This window comes from Globicephala melas, chromosome 4, assembly GCF_963455315.2.
Source record: "Globicephala melas chromosome 4, mGloMel1.2, whole genome shotgun sequence".
In the NCBI taxonomy this organism is placed as follows: domain Eukaryota; kingdom Metazoa; phylum Chordata; class Mammalia; order Artiodactyla; family Delphinidae; genus Globicephala; species Globicephala melas.
Window position 1 is genome coordinate 8,074,458 of NC_083317.1, and position 7,776 is coordinate 8,082,233.

Consider the following 7,776-nt stretch of genomic DNA (forward strand, 5'->3'; position numbering starts at 1 on the left):
ATAAATTTGCAAATGTCGATAAAATGCAGAGTGACTCCAGAAAAGATGGGGTACCAGAATAAAATGATAGCCTATGGAAGAAATTGAAAAAACTGCCGAAGAAGTATCACTGAAAAGGTGCCAGGCCCCAGATGGTTTTATGGCAGGTTTCTATCAAAGCTTTAAAGATTAGATAGTTCCTCTGTTATTTAACCTTTTGCAGGATATAGAGAAGGATGAAAAGCCTTCTAATTTATTTTATGAAACCAGCATAGCCCTAATATAAAAATACGACATTATCAGTTAGGATTAGGTTTAGCTGTGAGTAAGGGAGACCCAAAGTGAAGAGTGGCTTAAACAGGACTCGTATAAATGTCCACAGGTAGGTAGTCCAGAGCTGGCGTAGCAGCTCAGAGCCAAGATGTTCTTAGAGATCCAGGCTACTTCCAGCGCACTGTGATGCCTTTTCTAGGGTGTGACCCTTGTCTTCATGTTCTAAGATAGTAGCAGCGAGCTCCAGCCATCACATCCGCATTCCAGGCATCAGAATGGGAGAAAGGATGAAGGTGGAAAAAGGTCAAAGGTCAAGTATCAACTCTATTGAGGATCATCTTGATGGATGCCATAAGGTATATATTATTTTAACCTTTTATTTTGGAAATTTCAAACGTATAGAAAAGCACAGAGTCATAGATTATGTCATACCCAAAAGATGTCTTTGTTAACATCTTTATTGAAATATAATTCATGGACCATAAAATTTACCCATGTAAAGTATGCAATTTGATAGTTTTAGTACACTCACAGAGATGTGGAACCATCACCAAAATCTAAGTTTAGATTATTTTCTTCACTAAAAAGAAAGCCTGAAGCCATTAGCAGTCAGTCCCTTCCTCTTCAGCCCCAAGCAACCACTAATTTACTTTCTGTCTCCATAGGTTTGTGTATTCTGGGTATTTCATGTGAATGGAATCATATATTGTGTGGTCTTTTGTGACTGGCTTCTCTCACTTAGCATAATGTATTTAAGGTTCATTTGCATTGTAACGTTTGTCACTACCTCATAACTAACTGCTTTATTGGGGGGGGGAGGGGTAGCATATTTTAAGATTTATTCAGTCCCATAGTTACTTTCCAAAGCTGTCCAAGAAAACTAAAAAGAAGCAGTTGGGAAGGGAAATGATGAGATGTTTGAAGTGTGAGTCAGTCTAATCTCAGTATATCCATCCCAGCTTAGTTCTAACTCATTTGAAGATAACTAGTTTTTCCCTGGATTAAAATGGCAATTCACAAAGTAAGAATCAATCAAACTGTTTCCCAGTGAATGACACTGAGCTTCACCAAAAAACTACCCTCAAGGAGCAAAATGGCTACAAAGTAAGGAATCATTAAACTGACATTCCTGAAATGGGGAATTCCTTTTTAGGGTGAGCCATCCATCACTCATTGCATTTGAGGCAGCTACTGACAAATCCTCAACAAACCTAGAAATGAATTACTTAGTTCCCACAACCAAGCAAAGGACAGGTGCACACTTTCTGCCTGTCTGTGCACCACCTACAAATGCACTACCACGTGACAATGTGGGGTTTTACAGTTTTTTTCCACAGCAGGACAGTAAGTCTTTCCACAAAGTCTAGAGCAGGGCTTTGGTTTTGGTTCTTTCTGGTACCTTAACATTGATACCTGTTGGGACATTCTGAATAAGAGGTTAGTATCAGTGCTTTGCCATGTCACCATGAACCCGGGTTCAGCCATAGTCGTTCTGGTTCTGAACTGCATAGAGCTGTCAGTCCAGGGGTCTCTTAGAGTCCAGTCTCTTGCCCTCTTTGGCTCTCTGTCTCTCTGAGTCTCTCTCTCCCATCTACTTCTGCCTCTTCTGACATCTTGGCATGCTGGTTGTCAAGTGCAGCGCCGCCTCTTAGTCTCCTCCTATCAGCCGCGTCGTGCTCCTTCTGTCTTGGCCTTTCCCTCCCCCTCCCTCATAAGTATTTTGGTTTTGTTTTTTTTTACATTTTTAGATGTATTTTTTAAATTAATTTATTCTAACAGTCATTAATTCCACAATTATTTATTAAATAGTTTAATATGTGGGGCATTGTACTAAGAACTAGGGCACTGGGATACTTATTTCTTGTGTAACCCTAAGCAAGATAACTGAATTCCATAAGCCACAGTTTTCTCATTTGTAAAATGGGACCAATGATACTTATTCATAAGAACATCATGAGAATTAAATGCAGTAATATATGTATATATGTATATTACTGCATTTTATTTATATAGTGTTTGAATATATACATAGGAATACATAAAGTACTTGAATTAAAAAAACTGTAGAGTCTTAAGTTGTCACTCAATAGGTTATTAGTTCACAAAAATTTTATTGAAGTATAGTTGATGTACCACATTATATAAGTTACAGGTGTATAATATAGTGATTCACAATTTTTAAAGGTTATATTCCATTTATAATTATTATAAAATATTGGCTATATTCCCTGTGTTGTACAATATATCCTTGTAGCTTATTTTATACCTAATAGTTTAGATGTATTTTTAATTAGTGGGTAACGACCACCTTTTACGAGAGGATTCCAAATGGTTAGTTCACACATGCATTTTCTTTATAGAGTAAAAAGCTGGAGATAAGGGTTTGTGATCTACAAATAGAACACTCTTAACTTAAAAAAAACTTCATGCAGTTTCTTTCAGATACCAGAGCCAGATGTTTTTGTTTGGACTATCAAATGGAAATGAACTGCCTGCATTCCTGGGCATGCAGACCTAAATCCATTCTAGAATATGGATATAAATATATTCCGTGGCAGCTTTTATTTATATTTGAATAGACTACATGGAAGTTAGAAAAATCTTCTACCACAATAAGTAAAATAACTTTATTGAGTACTTATTATGTGCCAGGTGTCTTATGCTATAAACTTTACATAGCTTATTTCATGTTCTCATTATCAGAAGCTTGTAAAGTAGATATTATTTTTTCAATAGTCATTTTATTTTTGTTTTATAAGTTGGCTGATTTTATTGATGTATAGTTGATTTACAATATTATATAGGTTTAAGGTATACAGACAACATATTGATTCACAATTTTTAAAGGTTATACTCCATTTATAGGTATTATAAAATATTGGCTATGTTCCCTGTGCCATATAATATATCAAGCTTTATATTCTAGCTTATTTATTTTATGCATAGTAGTTTGTACCTCTTAATCCCCTGCCCCTCTTTTGCCACTCTCCATTTCCCTCTCCCCACTGGTAACTACTAGTTTGTTCTCTATATCTGTGAGTCTTTTTTCTTTTTTGTTATATTCACTAGTTTTGCTTTTTAGATTGTACATATAAGTGATTAACATATAGTATTTGTGTTTCTGAACTTATTTCACTAAGCATAATACCCTCTAAGTCCATCCATGTTGTTGCAGATGGTAACAATCCATTCTTTTTTATGGCTGAATAATATTCCATTGTTCATATATATGTGTGTGTGTGTGTATATACACACACCACATCTTCTTTATCCATTCATGTATAGATGGGTACTTATTTGCTTCCATATCTTGGCTTTTGTAAATGCTGCAGTGAATATAGGGGCGTATATATCTTTTTGAATTCGTGTTTTTTTTTACTTCGGATAAACACCCAGGAGGGAAATTGCTGGATTGTATGGCAGTTCTATTTTTAAGTTTTTGAGGAACCTCCATTCTGTTTTCCACAGTGGCTGCACCAATTTACATTCCCATCAACAGTGTACGAGGGTTCCCTTTTCTCCACATCCTCTACAACTTTTGTTATTTGTAGACTTTTTGATGATAGCCATTCTGATAGATGTGAGGTGATACCTCGTTGTTTTCTCCACACCCTCACAATACTTGTTATTTATTGTCTTTTTGATAACAACCATTCTGACAGGTGTGAGGTAATATCTCATTGTAGTTTTGATTTGCATTTTCTCTGATGATTAATGACATTGAGCATCTTTTCATGTTCCTGTTGGCTGTCTGTATGTCTTATTTGGAAAAAATGTCTATTCAGGTCTTATGTCCATTTTTTAAATCAGGTTTTTTGTTTTTTTCATGTTGAGTTGTGTGAGCCGTTTATGTATGTTGGATATTATCCCTTTATTAGTCATATCATTTGCAAATATATTCTCCCATTCAGTACATTGTATTTTCATTTTATTGGTTTCCTTGGCTGTGCAAAAGCTTTTAAGTTTAATTAGGCCCCATTTGTTTATTTTTGCTGTTTTTTCTTTGCCTTAGGGGACAGATCCAAAAAAATATTGCTATGACTTATGTCAAAGAGTGTTTGCATATGTTTTCTAGGAGTTTTATGGTTTCAGATCTTACATTTAGGTCTTTAATCCATTTTGAGTTTTTTTTTTTTGTATGTAGTATTAGAAAATGTCCTCATTTTATTTTTTCACATGTAACTGTCCAGTTTTCCCAGCACCACTTATTGAAGGATTGTCTTTTCTCCATTGTATATTCTTGCCTCCTTTGTTGTAGATTAATTGACCATAAGTGGGTAGGTTTATTTCTGGGCTTTCTATTCCGTTCCATTGAGCTATGTGTCTGTTTTTGTGTCAGTACCATACTGTTTTTGAATACTGTAGCTTTGTAGTATAGTCTTAAGTCAGGAAGCATGATTCTTCTGTTCTTCTTTCTCAAGATTGTTTTGGCTATTCAGGATCTTGTGTTTCCATAAAATTTTTAAATTTATTTGTTCTAGTTCTGTGAAACATGCCATTGGTATTTTGATAGAGATTACATTGAATCTGTAGATTGCCTGTAGATTGTATTATCTGTAGATTGTATTATCATTATCTGTAGATTGTATTATCATGATGTATTATCATTTTAACAATATTAATTCTTTGAATCCATGAGCATGGTGTATCTTTTTATCTGTGTCATCGTCAGTTTCTTTCATCAATGTCTTATAGTTTTCTAAGTACAGGTCTTTTACTTCCTTAGGTAGCCTCATTCCTAGGTATTTTATTCTTTTTAATGTGATTGCAAATGGGATTGTTTCTTTAATTTCTCTTTCAGATAGTTTGTTGTTAGTGTATAGAAATGCAACAGATTTCTTTATGTTAATTTTATATCCTGCAACTTTACTGAATTCATTGTGAGCTCTAGTAGTTTTTTGGAGGCATCTTTAGGATTTTCTAGGTATAATATCATGTTACCAGCAAACAGTGACAGTTTTACTTCTTCCTTTCCAGTTTGGATTCCTTTTATTTCTTTTTCTTTTCTGACCACTGCTGTGGCCTGTGTTGGGTGTGTGTGTGTGTTTGTGTGTATTTATTAACAATTGTTAATAAACAATTGTTATATCTTCTTCTTGGATTGATCCCTTGATCATTATGTAATGTCCGTCTTTGTCTCTATCCGTCTGTTTTGACTGATATAATTATTGGGACTTCCCTGGTGGCACAGTGGTTAAGAATCCACCTGCCAATGCAGGGGACGTGGGTTTGATCCCTGGTCCAGGAAGATCCCACATGCCATGGAGCAACTAAGTCCATGCACCACAACTACTGAGCCTGTGTTCTAGAGCCCACGAGGCACAACTACTGAGCCCGTGTGCCTAGAGCCCGTGCTCCACAACAAGAGAAGCCAAAAATTAAATAAATAAATAAATGTATTTTTTAAAAAGAAGTATTGCTACCCCATCTTTCTTTTGATTTCCATTTGCATGGAATACCTTTTTCTATCCCCTTACTTTCAGTCTGTGTGTGTCTTTAGATCTGAAATGAGTCTCTTGTAGGCAGCATATATCTGGGTGTTACTTTTGTATCCATTCAGCCACTATATGTCTTTTGATTGGAGAATTTAGTCCGTTTACATTTAATTATTGATATGTACGTTCTTACTGCAGTTTTTTAAAATTGTCTTGGAGTTGTTTTGTAGGCCTTTTTCCTTCTTTTGTTTTCTTCTCTTGTGATTTGATGACTCTCTCTAGTGTTATGTTTGGATTCTTTTCTCTTTTTTGGGTGCATATCTATTATTTTTGGTTTGTGGTTACCATGATGTTTATATATAGCAATCTATATATGTATGTGATTGTTTTAAGTTGATCTCTGAATTGCAATGCATTTTAACAACCCTGCATTTGTACTCTCCTCCCCTCACAATTACTGTTTTTGACATCATATTTTACATACAATTATTTTGTGTATCCCTTAACTGCCTATTGTGGATATAGATGATTTTATTACATTTGTCTTTAACCTTCTCTACTAGCTTTGTGCATGGATGATTTACTACCTTTACTGCATATTTGCCTTTACCAATGAGATTTTTCCTGTTGTAATGTTCACATTTCTAGTTGTGACCTTTTCTTTTTTGCTTAGAGAAGTCGCTCTAACATTTTTGTAAAGCTGGTTTGGTGGTGGTGAACTCTTTTAGCTTTTGCTTGTCTGTAAAATTTTGACATCTCCATCAAATCTGAATGAAAGCCTTGCTGGGTAGAGTATTCTTGGTTGTAGGTTTTTTCCTTTTATCATTTTAAATATATCATGCCACTCCACTCTGGTCTGCAGAGTTTCCTTTGAAAAGTCTGCTGATTGATAGCCTTATGGGAGTTCCCTTCTATGTAACTTGTTGCTTTTCCCTTGCTGCTTTTAATATTCTCTCTTTATCTTTAATTTTTGCCATTTTAATTACAGTATGTTACAGTGTGTTCCTCTTTGGATTAATCTTTTTGGGGCTGCTCTGCACTTCCTTGATTGGATGACTATTTCCTTTTCCAGATTAGGGAAGTTTTCAGCTATTGTGTCTTTAAATATGTACTCAGTCCCTGTCTCTGTCTCTTCTTCTGGGAACCCTATAATGCAAGTAGTAGTATGTTGATGTTGTCCCAACGGTCTCTTAAACTGTCCTCATTTCTTTTCATTCTTTTATTGTTTTTCTGTTCAGCAGCATTGATTTGCACTACTTTGTGTTCCAGTTCACTGATCTGTTCCTTTATAATTTAGTCTACTGTTGATGCCTTCTACTATATTATTGATTTCCGTTATTGTATTCATCTCTGTTTTTTATATTTTCCAACTCTGTTAAAAACTTCTAACTTCTCACCTTGTGTATCCATTCTTCTCCAAAGTTCTTTAATCATCTTTCTGACCATTACCCTGACCTCTTTCTTGGGTAGATTACCTGTCTCCGCTTCACTTAGTTCTTCTGGGATTTTATCTTGCTTCTTTGCTTGGAATATGTTCCTCTGTCTCCTAATTTTGCCTAACTTGCTGTCTTTATTTTTATGTATCTGGTGAGTTGGTTATGTTTCCCAACCTTATAGAAGTGGCCTTTTGTAGGTGACATCCTGTGTGTCCCAGCAGGGCACTCCCCTCTGGTCACCCGAGCTGTATGCTCTAGGGGTGCCCCCTCTGTGGGCTGTGTGGGGCCTGTTGTGGCAGATTGATGACTGTGGGTCATCTGGTAGGCTTGCTTGGCCCTCGGTCTGGTTGGCTGCAGGCCCTGTCTTGTGCAGAGGCTGCTGGCCACTGGCTGGCAGGGCAGTGTAATAAATCAGCTGGATGTGGAACCCCGGGGGGCCTTGGGGCTAGTACTGGCTCACTGGTGGGCAGCGTTGGGGTCCAGGAGACCCCAGGGCTGGTGCTTGCCCACTGGCAAGCAGAGCTGATGTCGGACTGCTGGTACGTGGGGCCAGTCCCTGATACAGCTGGCCGCAGGATCTGGAGTGTCCTGAAGCTCGTGTTAGCCTGCCAGTGGTGGGTCCAGGGCCCAGCCAGCCCCAGGGCTGGTGCCAG